A 14,075-nucleotide genomic window follows, 5' to 3' on the forward strand; every position below is an offset into this window, starting at 1 on the left:
ATATGGATTTCTTCCATTTGTGGTTTGAGGTGACTCTGACCCTGATTTTGAGTCTCACCTAAGTTGGCTGAATACACTTTGAAGTCCTTAGCAGGGCACTATAGGCAACTGGAACACACCTCTAGAGTGAATGTGTAAGAACAAACCAAAATATCTATACCCAACGCACATGGATACATCAGTATTTCAAGCATTAGTCCAATGAAGATAGAGTTGCAGTGAGAAATTGGCAACCAGGCCACCTCTGTTTCAAGCACTCCTGATATTCATGGAGGGTTACAGTGACTGTCATCTGTCAATATCCGCGTTTCCATTTTCGGGCCCAAAGCAGCCGTGCTAGTGAGTGCCAGGGTAGTGATGTAGTACTCGAGTCCGGTCTCGAGACCGATTTCTGCTTTCTCGGACTCGACTCGGACTTGTTCCTTCAAAGACTCGGTCTTGACTCGGACTCGGCATAGGCGGTCTCGTCCCCATCACTAGTCCACTAGAATACATACCACTAGAATTTTTTTTATTTGCTCTGCATGTCCTAACTATGATTAAAAAAGTCAGGGTGGGCTTAACATGTTGATGACAGAGCAGCACTGTTGAAGCAGTTTAGAAAAATAGGCAGAAGATGATGCATGTGGTAGGGATTTTTTTAATGATAGTAAAAGCATAGTCCATATTAAGACGTTAAGACTGCTCCTCTAAACAATTCCCAATCTAGCTTAGTCTGTAGGCCTAACTGTTGATTATTAACTGGGGTGATATTAAATCATGAATATGAAAACTGACATGTTTTTATGGTCTTGGTCTCGACTCCTAAAGACTCGGTCTCGACTGAATTTGAAAACCAACGGTCTTGACTCGGACTCGACCCTTCAAAGACTCGGTCTTGACTCGGACTCAGCATAGGCGGTCTCCCATCACTATGCCAGGGTCAGTCGCGTTTCCACGGTCACTTCCGGGGCTTGATCGGGCCTCATCTGGGCTTTTTTTTTGGCCTGGGTTTTTTGGCCCGGCAAATACCTTGGTCTAAAGCGGTGCAGCTCGGGCTTGAGGAGTGGTCATGAATACTGGCAGAGTTTATCCGAGTCTGGAGAGGATGATTTCATACATCAGCATTGAAGACTTTAAAAATGATGTTAGCTCAAAACTCACTTTAAGACAGCAGCGAGTGTTTAAAATAACTTCTGTTTGTGATCCGATGGGGACTCTGATCATGGTATGAGGCAGAAATATTTATATGCGATGCAAAAGTCTACGCACATAAATAGTAAATGGTAAACATGGTAAATACGAACACTTGAAAAAATCAGACAAATCATATACAGTGAGGAAAATAAGTATTTGAACACCCTGCTATTTTGCAAGTTCTCCCACTTAGAAATCATGGAGGGGTCTGAAATTGTCATCGTAGGTGCATGTCCACTGTGAGAGACATAATCTAAAAAAAAAAATCCAGAAATCACAATGTATGATTTTTTAACTATTTATTTGTATGATACAGCTGCAAATAAGTATTTGAACACCTTAGAAAATCAATGTTAATATTTGGTACAGTAGCCTTTGTTTGCAATTACAGAGGTCAAACGTTTCCTGTAGTTTTTCACCAGGTTTGCACACACTGCAGGAGGGATTTTGGCCCACTCCTCCACACAGATCTTCTCTAGATCAGTCAGGTTTCTGGGCTGTCGCTGAGAAACACGGAGTTTGAGCTCCCTCCAAAGATTCTCTATTGGGTTTAGGTCTGCAGACTGGCTAGGCCATGCCAGAACCTTGATATGCTTCTTACAGAGCCACTCCTTGGTTATCCTGGCTGTGTGCTTCGGGTCATTGTCATGTTGGAAGACCCAGCCTCGACCCATCTTCAATGGTCTAACTGAGGGAAGGAGGTTGTTCCCCAAAATCTTGCAATACATCATCCTCTCCTTAATACAGTGCAGTTGCCCTGTCCCATGTGCAGAAAAACACTCCCAAAGCATGATGCTACCACCCCCATGCTTCACAGTAGGGATGGTGTTCTTGGGATGGTACTCATCATTCTTCTTCCTCCAAACACGTTTAGTGGAATTATGACCAAAAAGTTATATTTTGGTCTCATCTGACCACATGACTTTCTCCCATGACTCCTCTGGATCATCCAAATGGTCATTGGCAAACTTAAGACGGGCCTTGACATGTGCTGGTTTAAGCAGGGGAACCTTCTGTGCCATGCATGATTTCAAACCATGACGTCTTAGTGTATTACCAACAGTAACCTTGGAAACGGTGGTCCCAGCTCTTTTCAGGTCATTGACCAGCTCCTCCCGTGTAGTTCTGGGCTGATTTCTCACCTTTCTTAGGATCATTGAGACCCCACAAGGTGAGATTTTGCATGGAGCCCCAGTCCGAGGGAGACTGACAGTCATGTTTAGCTTCTTCCATTTTCTAATGATTGCTCCAACAGTGGACCTTTTTTCACCAAGCTGCTTGGCAATTTCCCCGTAGCCCTTTCCAGCCTTGTGGAGGTGTACAATTTTGTCTCTAGTGTCTTTGGACAGCTCTTTGGTCTTGGCCATGTTAGTAGTTGGATTCTTACTGATTGTATGGGGTGGACAGGTGTCTTTATGCAGCTAACGACCTCAAACAGGTGCATCTAATTTAGGATAATAAATGGAGTGGAGGTGAACATTTTAAAGGCAGACTAACAGGTCTTTGAGGGTCAGAATTCTAGCTGATAGACAGGTGTTCAAATACTTATTTGCAGCTGTATCATACAAATAAATAGTTAAAAAATCATATATTGTGATTTCTGGATTTTTTTTTTTTAGATTATGTCTCTCACAGTGGACATGCACCTACGATGACAATTTCAGACCCCTCCATGATTTCCAAGTGGGAGAACTTGCAAAATAGCAGGGTGTTCAAATACTTATTTTCCTCACTGTAAGCTATCACAATCGTTTATTTATTTGATCTGTCAGTACGTCTCGTCTCTTTATACCGGACGGTCTGATATCCATATCTAGCTCCGCATACATCATAAAATGAAGCAACTCCGGTTTTACGGGAGCTTCTTCTGTTTCTCTGACTGAAAACATAACTGTATTGGGACTGTCACTGGAGAGAGTGCTAAAGCTCCTCAGGTCGTATTTTTGGTGGAAAACTTGTAGAAATGATCATTCTTTCTAAATGTGACGTAAATATAGTGTCCTGTGGCTGCAAATAAACAGAAACAGAAGCGACTGAATAAGTGCATCCTCTTTCTTTTGTGAAATAACGGTAAATACCACTTTATTATCTGTGCGACTAATGTGCAATCTTGACACAAATGAATTCATTATGATCAAAGTATCACTTATTGTTGTAAAACTGTGGTAAAACTTTAAGTAAACTACAAAAATGGACTCTTTTATCATGTTCATTTTGCTAGTTTCCAGTGATTTCTTTCTGATCCGTTTTCTGATAAAACTTTAAAAAGACTAAAAATGTATTTGAATGAATGAATGAATGAATGAATGAATGAATGAATGAATGAGGCATTTATATAGCGCTTTCATATGTACTACTGTACACCCAAAGCGCTTTACAATCATATCAGGGAATCTCTCCTCAACCACCACCAGTTTGGTTGAACATTTGGGAGAACAATGTGTTTTTAGAAACTAAACAGTGTCAATTTTTATTTAAATTTGACTTTAATATTTCTCAGACCACAAATAAATATACAGATATTAGTTTCATTGTTGTTAGCACGTTAGCACGTAGCCAAGGGCATCTTATCCTTCGAAAGGCACTTTGCATCTTTGTCAAGAAATGCACTAAAAGCTTAATTAGTTATTAATTTGTATTATTTCTCAGATCACAAATAAACATAGAGATGTTAGTTTCAATAATGGATTGTTGTTACGCATTAGCATGTAGCCATTGGCTTCTATGCCTTGAAAGGCACTTTATATCTTTGTGAACAAGATGTACATACATATTTTCCTTTTATTATTATAAGCAGTAGCAGCAGTATAAGAGCAGTAAACTGGTACTTAAATATGGGTGTATATTACCACATTACTAGACATTCGCCAGTACAATATAACCTGGCATGTGAAACGGCATGCAAAACTGTAATGGAAATCTTGGGCAAAGACACAACATACATAAATTAGATTTTATGGTACAACTGGCCTTTGAGACCCAACAGCTGGTCAACTGTAGCATACCACAATTAAGAGTGCAGAAATTGAGCCAACAATGGATTTAAAAAGTATAGTTTTATGGTTGGCATGCTATAAAATGATCTTACGTGTAAGTGCACGCAAACATAATGAGGTTAGGTTTCAAAAATACTGTAACGTTAGTAGCTAGTAAGCCAAAGCACATTTGCCCAGAGATTTGTTCAATATTTTATCTTCATTAGCGCATTGCTAATATGTTGCAGTGTAACTTTTCTGTTGTTGTTGTTGCGTCAATTTTTTAAACAAAATTGTTTGTCTTGATTATCATTGACGAAAACTGTGTAAACAAACATTTTCGTCAGCTATTTCGTTTGGCTGTGATATCAAAGAGGACTGTTGGACATTACGCCAGTATCGTCACACCTTCATGACTCGAAAGCCTAAAATACACCAGTGACACACAACACAGCACGCTCAGCTACCACCGAAAACCAGTATGGCTCTCACAGCTGCCTGCTCGCTTCTGCACTCGAGTCGTCTCGCATAAGCAGAGGATCCAGGTGTCAAATGCTCTTCACCACTTAATACAAGCCCTTCTTAAGACGGGAAATGTGCAGAGCATAATTATACGCTATTGTGGTTGTACAATGTCTTTGCACCAATCTGATCCGTGGGAAGGATCAAGCTTTGTGTATTTCTAGCTAATCCACGGATAAATTGGCAAGAGTACAGAGGTCACGCCCCCCGACCTCATGATGGGACAAATTATGTCCTGAAAGCAACTGTTCGAGTTTATAAGGGCTGGACCTTATTGGCTGGAAATGCATGACATCATGCCTCAGAGACAGAGCAGCGTCTGCATCGGAAACACAGATGCATTCAAACAGCAGTGGCTGAAATAGTTTTAGAATCGTTTAAACAAAATTAAAATGGAACAAAAATTCAATGAAAATTATGGAAATATATACACACACAATAAGATTATTTTGTAAAAATGTAAGTAATACTTGCATTCAACAAGGATTCATTGATTAAATTAAACAAAAGTCTGTCTGTCTCTATCTATCTATCTATCTATCTATCTATCTATCTATCTATCTATCTATCTATCTGTCTGTCTATCTATTTTTCTATCTATCTATCTATCTATCTATCTATCTATCTATCTATCTATCTATCTATCTATCTATCTGTCTGTCTATCTATCTGTCTATCTATTTCTATCTATCTATCCGTCTATCTATCTATTTCTATCTATCTGTCTGTCTATCTGTCTGTCTGTCTATCTATTTTTCTATCTATCTATCTATCTATCTGTCTATCTATCTGTCTATCTATTTCTATCTATCTATCTATCTATCTGTCTATCTATTTTTCTATCTATCTATCTATCTATCTGTCTATCTATCTGTCTATCTATTTCTATCTATCTATCCGTCTATCTATCTATTTCTATCTATCTGTCTGTCTATCTGTCTGTCTGTCTGTCAATCTATCTATCTATCTATCTATCTATCCGTCTATCTATCTATTTCTATCTATCTGTCTGTCTGTCTGTCTATCTATCTATCTGTCTATCTATTTCTATCTATCTATCCGTCTATCTATCCGTCTATCTATCTATTTCTATCTATCTATCTGTCTGTCTATCTGTCTGTCTGTCTGTCTGTCTGTCTATCTATCTATCTATCTATCTATCTATCTATCTATCTATCTATCTATCTATCTATCTATTTATCTATCTATCTATCTATCTATCCATCTGTTTCTATCTATCTATCTGTTTCTGTCTGTCTATCTATCCATCCATCCATCCATCCATCCATCATAAAATAAATCTGTCAAATCCATTAATTATTTCTAATTAATATCTGTTAAATTCTAAACCTGCTGTTTTGTGCCTATACTAAAACATTTGCATTCATAATATTACCAAAAGCGCTTTAAACAGCACAGAGAATTAAGAAAAGCCACAAAGAAACTACAACACCTGCAAATATATTTAAACATAACCATGCATGTTAAATAGTTTCATATATTCATGTAGCAAGCATATAAAATGGGTTTATTGCTATTGTTTTAATTAGAGAGAATGATATGTTGTATGACACTGTATTTACTGTATTAATTCATATTATTTATCATAGGGTTTATGTATTAAATGTTGTGGTGTGTGTGACCACGTTCTGCTGCTTTACACTGACACTGATTTGTTGCTCTTTTCGGCTATTATTGTGATTTAATGCTAAAATAATAGTAACCTAACTTTTACACTTTCCACTTTTAACCCATTTATAGATAGATTATATAATCTAGTTATATAATAAAAACCTGCTGTAAAAATAAAATGTCCAAACTATAACATAAAGTGCAGTTACACTTTACATTTTAAGGTGACGTAGTTGCATTGTACTTACTCAAATAAGTACTGAATAATATTAATTAACTACATGTACTTCCTGTAGAGTATTTAGGGTAAAGGTTTGTTTTTGGGTTAGTTAATTGTAATTATGCATCATTTACTGTTATTACTATGTAAGTACATGTAGTAATGTGTAATCAAGTGTTACCGAAAGTGCATTAAATGTACTCCTGAACATTAATTACTAATGAACATTTTGACGAGGAAATCAGAGGCTGTCTATCCCGACAAATGTAAGGAGCGCATATAGTACCATATTCAGTTACTGCTTACACGGGCATCTGGTGTCTCACATGTAACGTACTGTATGCACACGGTTTCTTTTCCCATCGGATTTAAATGTACAAAGTGTAAATTTACAAATTATCTGCAAATGCAAGAATGTCCTAACTATATGACCACAATTGACTAGTTTTTCTCAGAGAAAAAAAAGGTGTTTATATGAAGACTCTTATTTATTCTGTTTAGACATAATAAATTATTAAATTGTATGTATATAAATATCACTGTAAAAATTATAGGATCAATAAGTTATGACAACATTTGTTTTTGCATTGCTTTAAATCATCAAAATAATATACAAGTTATTTTTCAAGTTAGTTTCATGTAATTTAAGTTCAAATAACTTAAACATCCACGTTGATTGTACTTAAGTTTAAGGCAGCAACTTTTTTTTTTTACAGTGTGTATTTCAAATGCAATTTTTAGCTTTGATGACAAAAAATGACAAAACAAAACTACCAAAACAAGATTTGTTTGTTTTTTCTAAGACCATATAAGAAAATCCTTTTTCAAGCATTCAACTGAAATTATTATATTTCACTATGAATTATGTTAAACTATACTATAAAAGTGGAAACGTGCAATTGTTCAATTAAGGACCCGTTTCATAATCGTCTGGTCTTTGTATTAACTGGTGTAACTAAATAAAAATAAAATAATAATAATATATTTTTTAAACATTTGGTGTAGAAACAATTTTCACTCAGAAATTGCTTTTAAATTTCCCCCATATAAAGTAATACTTTAAATAAAAGATGAAATTTTGAAGTAGAAAAAGTGAAATATTAAAACATACGCCAGACACCTTTGCTTTATTTACAACTTTGAATTTTTTCCCCCAGATTGATTCATGTTGATTCAGTTATAATAAATATGATTTTTGACTTCAATTAAACCAGATACTTTAGATTTACCACATTTATTTTCAGGTTAATTGAGTTTTCCAAAAATACAAATCTTTAAAACACACAAAAAACTGCAACAACCTTGGCACTAAGATTGCTCAACATTACATTTCTAATAATCACTTTATCACGCATCTTTGTCTCGCCGTACAACAGCACATCAACCGCGCCGATCTCCTGTAATGCCACACCACAAATATCGAAGCTCCTTTTCTCCTCACACATACTACATATGCATTCAGAGAGGAAACAATAAATTAGCCTCCTGAGATGCACGACCCACAGATTTAAATCACAAAAACTTGGCGGCAACTTCATAATCTATCAGAACACACTGTCACCACATTATCAGGCCGCTGGCTCTTACCTCGCTCAATCCCTTCCCTCTCTCTGCTCAGATCCAGGACCCTGTGTACACTAGCCGCTTCCAGTTCCCTTTGCCACCAATGTGTGCTGCTCCATTCGGCCTGGAATAGTTCAGCGTCACATGTGCTGCGCAAAAGTGAGTGAAGGGAAAACAGGGAGGGCGATGTTATGTGAACTAACACCTTATGGATGAAACCATTCCCAAATGGGATGTGCCTCCTCATCCGGTGCATCAAATATACTTTCATTAGGCGTAATTGTTTACCAGATGTCCGAACGAAAAACTTAACCAATACGACACTTTTAATTTTAACTCTTAACTTTGTAGTTATACAAAGTTAGGAGAGAAAAAAAAATAAACCAAAAGATTTGATTTTTAATATGCATTGCCTATTTTGATAGAACCTCACGCTGATTTAAAATAGATTAAAATAATTTTTGAAAAACAATATATTTTTTTAAATTATAATCAGGCCTCTTATTACATTCAAATGTTTGGGGACAGTACAATTTTATTTGAACAAAAACGGACACTTTCATTCAGCAAGGATCCATTAAATTGACTCGACAATAAATGTAAGAAATTGATTTACAATTTTTGTCAATAGTATTGTTGATTTTCAGTGTTGTAGACTTTGGCGATGCTGAGGTGTCTAGACTGACCCTGTTGTTTCAGAGACACTTGTTTAGGAAATACTGCCTCCATAGTGGATTTTTTATAGAAGAGTTTTCAGTTTTCAGCCTTTTTTACCGCTTTTATTTTACCTCTAAATTTTAGGGTGAATATTTTTAAGGGCTGCAGTGAAAAATAATAATATCTATTCCTTAATTTTGAGGAAAAACCCTGTTTTTAAAGAATATATTAAATCCCCAGTTTTCTGACTTTGTGAATATGGTAATGTTGAAAATATCACATTCACACTTGTAAATACAAGAAATGTTTATGTACGTTTTTTTATATTTTTTTTATATATTCTGATCAGTTCAAGAATGATTTATGCAATTTTATTAAAGAATTAAAAGAGCAGTTTCATGTCTATCCTATTGTTGAACTGGTCAAAGTTGATATAGGATTTAGAAATTAGTAATACGTAATCCAATACTACAGTAGAGCAATTAGTACAGTAATCTAATTACACTGTTGAAGATATAATTAGTAGCTAGTAGTAATTAATTATTATTTTAGAGTAACTAACCCATCACTGTTATAAACAAAAATATTTATCACGTACAAAAGCTTTATGTACAAGAGCGAAACTTAAAATTAAAGGTATAGTGGAGGATCTTTCCGAATTTTAGATAAGACCCGCCCTCTCCACTTTTTGAATAAGTTTGATTGATTCACCAGAATGATTGACAATTAGGAGGACCAATAGTATAGGTGATCCACCCGGAAGTAAAAAATCCTCCATTATACCTTTAACTTTTAATTTTAACTTCTATTTGACCTTGCGGATTGAGTAATAAACCTTTCTTTATATCTTTAATTGTTATAAAGGGGATTTTTTTTTATCTGTTCCGACTCTGTAATGACCTTTATTGGTGTAAAGTAATTTAGTCAGGTTGAAATATTCATATTAAAAAGCTTTTTTTTTTTTTACTTAAAAGGTTAATTTAATTTACATAAATTAAAAAAGTTAAAATGTACATATAACACAGAGTTCATTTTTAGATTGCCCGACAAAAATGCAAACCACGCATGTTTAAATCGAACACAAGCATGTTAATAGTAGGACCTTTGAAACAGAATAAAATTTAAGTCGAAGTGAAACATGAGCAACCCAAATCCAGAAAAAATGTCCTGCAGGAGTCACGTAGGAGTTTGTGGGATAATGTGCGAGTATTAAATCCTAAATGTGATCCTTGTTTGACAGCATTGACGGTCTTTGCCAAGACGCCCACCTGGCTCTGAACTTCATATGTCCAGTTTCTCTGTCCTAGTTTTCACATTTTTAATTAGCAACATCAGTGGGTTGTAATGACAGATGAGTGGTCTCACCTGCTTATCATGATAAACTGAAGCGCTGACAGCATGTGGGATAAAACACAACGCCCTGACAGATCTGCGAAACTATTGGGAATATTAACAGAGAACACAAACGTCATTACGAACCACAAACATGTCGCACCTTTGGCCACAAATATTGGACAGAATTACTGACAAAATCTTAAAATAACTAATATATGATCACGCAATAATAACAAAAAATACATTATTTCATTTGCTTAATTGTGTTTTTTTTTTATTTGTGAGCAAAATTTTAGTCTTTTAGTTTGCTATTTGTAATAGACTTTGTAAGGATATTACAAATACATAGGCAATAAAAAAAAAGTGTTTATCATTTTATTTTTTAAGATTTTAAATGTTCTTTATGCGTGTGTGTGTGTGTGTGTTAGCTGTTGCCTTAATACTACTACTACATATACATATATATATATAAAGCCTACATTATATAAAATACAATACATGTGTATTAGTGGGAAATTCACTAATTGAATTGAATTTTTGCTGCAATAAGATAAACTATATTCATAAGAAACATTTCCTAAACAAAAACACGATGCAGGTCTCAATACAGTGTAACATGTATGTTCTGTGTTCCCCCCTTCATTGCGTTTTTGGTTTAGTCCTGTGACCTAGTTTTCCCCAGTCTGTTTGATTAGTCATTTCTTTCACCTGTGTCCTTTTCATGATCTGATTAAGCTCCTTTGTTTGCTTACATGTATTTAGCATGTTCTCCTGAGTTTTGTATAAAATCCTGTTTATTCCTATTCTCCGTCTTCATCGTGCTTTTCACTACACCATGTTACGTGACACACAGGTCTTGATTTTGCCATAAACTTTTGTTATCGATGTCAAGAATGAACACACAGAGGTATTTACTGGTTTGCCATTCAGAGAAATTCAACATTCATCAAATAGAATTTCATTAAACTTAGTGACGAAACAAATACTTTTGTTATATTATACAATAATATAAATATTACGGCTTATATCAGATTTAATATTGTCAAAAATCTACACCATCACAATATATTGTAATTTTGGTATGATTGTGCACCAAATTGATTTCTGATAACTTTATAGATGATTTAATTACTCAAATCAAATCAGAATTTGAGGTAAATTAGAGCCTTAAATGAAATGAAATGTTCTTCCAACATGGTCCATAAAATAAACATTATTTTTCAGTTTATGCTTGAATTAACCATTAACAAGATGTCACACTTACAACCAACAGATATTTGAGTTTCATTTTTATATGAATGAAATTTAAATATCTATTGGTGGCACGTTTCACTGAAAATGAAATACTTTTTTCTTTTTTTTAAAAGTAGTTATATGAATTTCTCTGAATATTTAATTTGTAGTTTCTACATTTCAAATTTTCATTAATTCGAATAAAATAAAATCTTGCTTACGGCTTCATTAAATTAAATTAAATTTTTATTTATTTTCTTAAATTCAATTAAATTCAAACCCAGCAACAAAATTTGAGTTTTAAGTGCGGTCGTCTCACTTCATTCCTGAATAGAGTACAATCCTGGTTCATGTAAGCACTCTATGAAGATCCAAAATTCCTGATTTAAATTCAACAATATTTAATTACAGATAAAACAGAATTAATTAATCTGAATTCAAGACCAGTGAAACTTTAAACTCAGCAGTTTCAAATATGTTGACCCAGGATTGCCAGCTCTGCATAACAAAACAAGCCCAATGGCCGGTCAAAAATAGCCCAATTTCCATATCCCAAATATCAAACCTCAAGATATGCCATTCCCATACCTCAGACACTGTAAAAACAACTATAGTGATCATAAACACAGCTCAAAGGTTCCCTACCACTCACCCTCCGTCATGACAAAACTCTGGATGTACTCTGTCTCTACACAAAAGTTGTATGTAAATGCACAGTGAACTAACATGAAGAGTTAAGTAGCAACAAAGATTTATAAATGCTGTACGAATATATTGTTCATGTTAGTTCATTCTTGAACTAATGTTAACAAATGAGACCTTATTGTAAAGTGTTACCAGAATTATTCTCAAAACAGTCAATAAACAGCATGTTCGCACTGTGAAAACCTTATATAATGTGACAACGTGCCCCACTAGAGGGCATATACGTCAGATGACACTTCATAATTCTTTAATTCTCATTCATTTTCTAATTGCTTTAATTGATAACATCAACAAACATTATCGCATTACTTAATTCTTAATAGATTTGTATTTAAATTACATTAAAATGTCATCAAACTTAGAAAAAAGGTTAAATGGGGTTACTATATAGAACACTTCTTGACTCTAGACAGTTCTTGACTTAATTTTAAAGAACCCTTTACGCCAAAAGGCTCTATATGAGGAGAAATGTCTTAAATTACTGCAGAATACTTTCATGTTGGGTTTAAAAAAATAATAATTGTAATCAAGTGTTTACAAGCTTGATTAATTTTAATAAAATGTTTAAATAAAATTGGAATTAGACCTGAATCCATAAATGATCCCATGATGGAACCCCCTGAAAGGTTCTATCTATGATGCGCCTGACAGAACCTTTTAAGATTCTATATAGAACCTTTTCTTCAAAGGGTTCACACAGAACACATTTTTGCGGTAAGGTCTCAAGATGTGTGTTTTTTTTTAAGTTGAACTTATTTTAAAGTTAGTGGAATGGAAAAATGTGTTCTGTATGAATCAGCTCTTCACACACGAGTCTTTGCGTCCAAAAAAAGCGACGCACCACTGTGATGCGATAACGCATTATTTTGACCTTGAGAGGAGGACAGGACTGGAGAGAGATCTGTTTGGGTAATTAAGCTTGTAAAAGTTATAGGCTATTTCTTTTAACTTGACACGGAGTCAAACGCGGCGCTCATGCGCGAGACGCTGCAAAAGACGCAAGACGTGAGCAAAACAGTCATACACGTGGCATCTAGTCTGTGTTGTTTACTTAGAAAATGGCGGGAGTATGTTGTATGATGTTATGATGAACTATATGCCTTTCTCCACTGACGTTCTGAGTTATTCAAAGCGTTTCTGATGATTGTTAGAAGGCGAACGGGAACATATTAGCTGTTTGATGATAACATAGTCAAGCGTCTGACGTTGCAAATAGCGACACCATTGTGCAGTGTTTACCTCAGTAAGATGTCCGAGTGAATCTGTGAGCTGGTGTGAGTGGAGGCGGAGCTAATTAGGATATTCATGGATCCTTGTATACTATATGAAGCAATGAAAAAAAAAATTCTCAGGAAAAAACTTTCATTTAGGTGTTCAAAGATTAGTTTTAAGGGATAAAATTATTGACTACAGGGGGACTTTTATATGACAACTAAAACCCTTTCTTAAAAAAAAAAAAAACCTACAGGTGATTTTGATAATCTCACAACTCACTTATTTGTTATTTTCCACTATAATATTATGTGGTAGTTTTGTAATGCTCTTCATGGCCTGCCATAAACAGCCTGTTGTACACAAGCGGCCCAGCATCCAATTCCCAGCGAGGTGCCAATGTGACAGATTTACAACCAGCCATCTGTTGGCATTGAGTACGGACGGCACAACAACCAGCATTTCAGATTCTTTCCCCTTTTTTAGCCACACAGGGCCACAGTGACTCCCAAAACCTTCTGACAGGGAATAACATGACTGATGTAAAACTAGACCTTCACTCTGATGCCAAAACAATGGAGTGGAGGTAAACCAGCAACCCATTGTTGACTAAACTGGATTTAAAGCAACATTGCTTTGACAAAAATAAGTGAATAAGGGAAATTAAAGCACACACAACACACCTCAAGTTCAGGCTATTTATTCATTCAACACGTACATTACATTTATATGACAGTACTGCAATTAAAAAAAAGTTGTGAAACAAACGTGTTTCAATAAAAGTTTATGATCAGTGTGTTTAATGAGTTGATCATGTGATAAAAATAGCAAGAGTCATTCATCAA

At 35.1% G+C, this 14,075-nt stretch overlaps 1 protein-coding gene across 2 annotated transcripts in view; it reads right to left on the minus strand.

Moving 5' to 3' along the window:
* Positions 1 to 14,075, minus strand: part of rbm20 (RNA binding motif protein 20) — a 66,301-nt gene that overhangs the window by 26,272 nt on the left and 25,954 nt on the right. The window contains exon 1 of one of the 2 annotated variants that reach the window (XM_084416663.1): positions 8,113 to 8,260. The exons of the other annotated variant lie outside the window; for it this stretch is intronic. The gene's annotated coding sequence lies outside the window, so the exon portion shown is untranslated. Of the gene's footprint in view, positions 1 to 8,112; positions 8,261 to 14,075 lie in introns of those variants that run through there. 2 annotated transcript variants of the gene reach the window in all.

Source organism: Rutilus rutilus (assembly GCF_951802725.1).
Source record: "Rutilus rutilus genome assembly, chromosome: 8".
In the NCBI taxonomy this organism is placed as follows: domain Eukaryota; kingdom Metazoa; phylum Chordata; class Actinopteri; order Cypriniformes; family Leuciscidae; genus Rutilus; species Rutilus rutilus.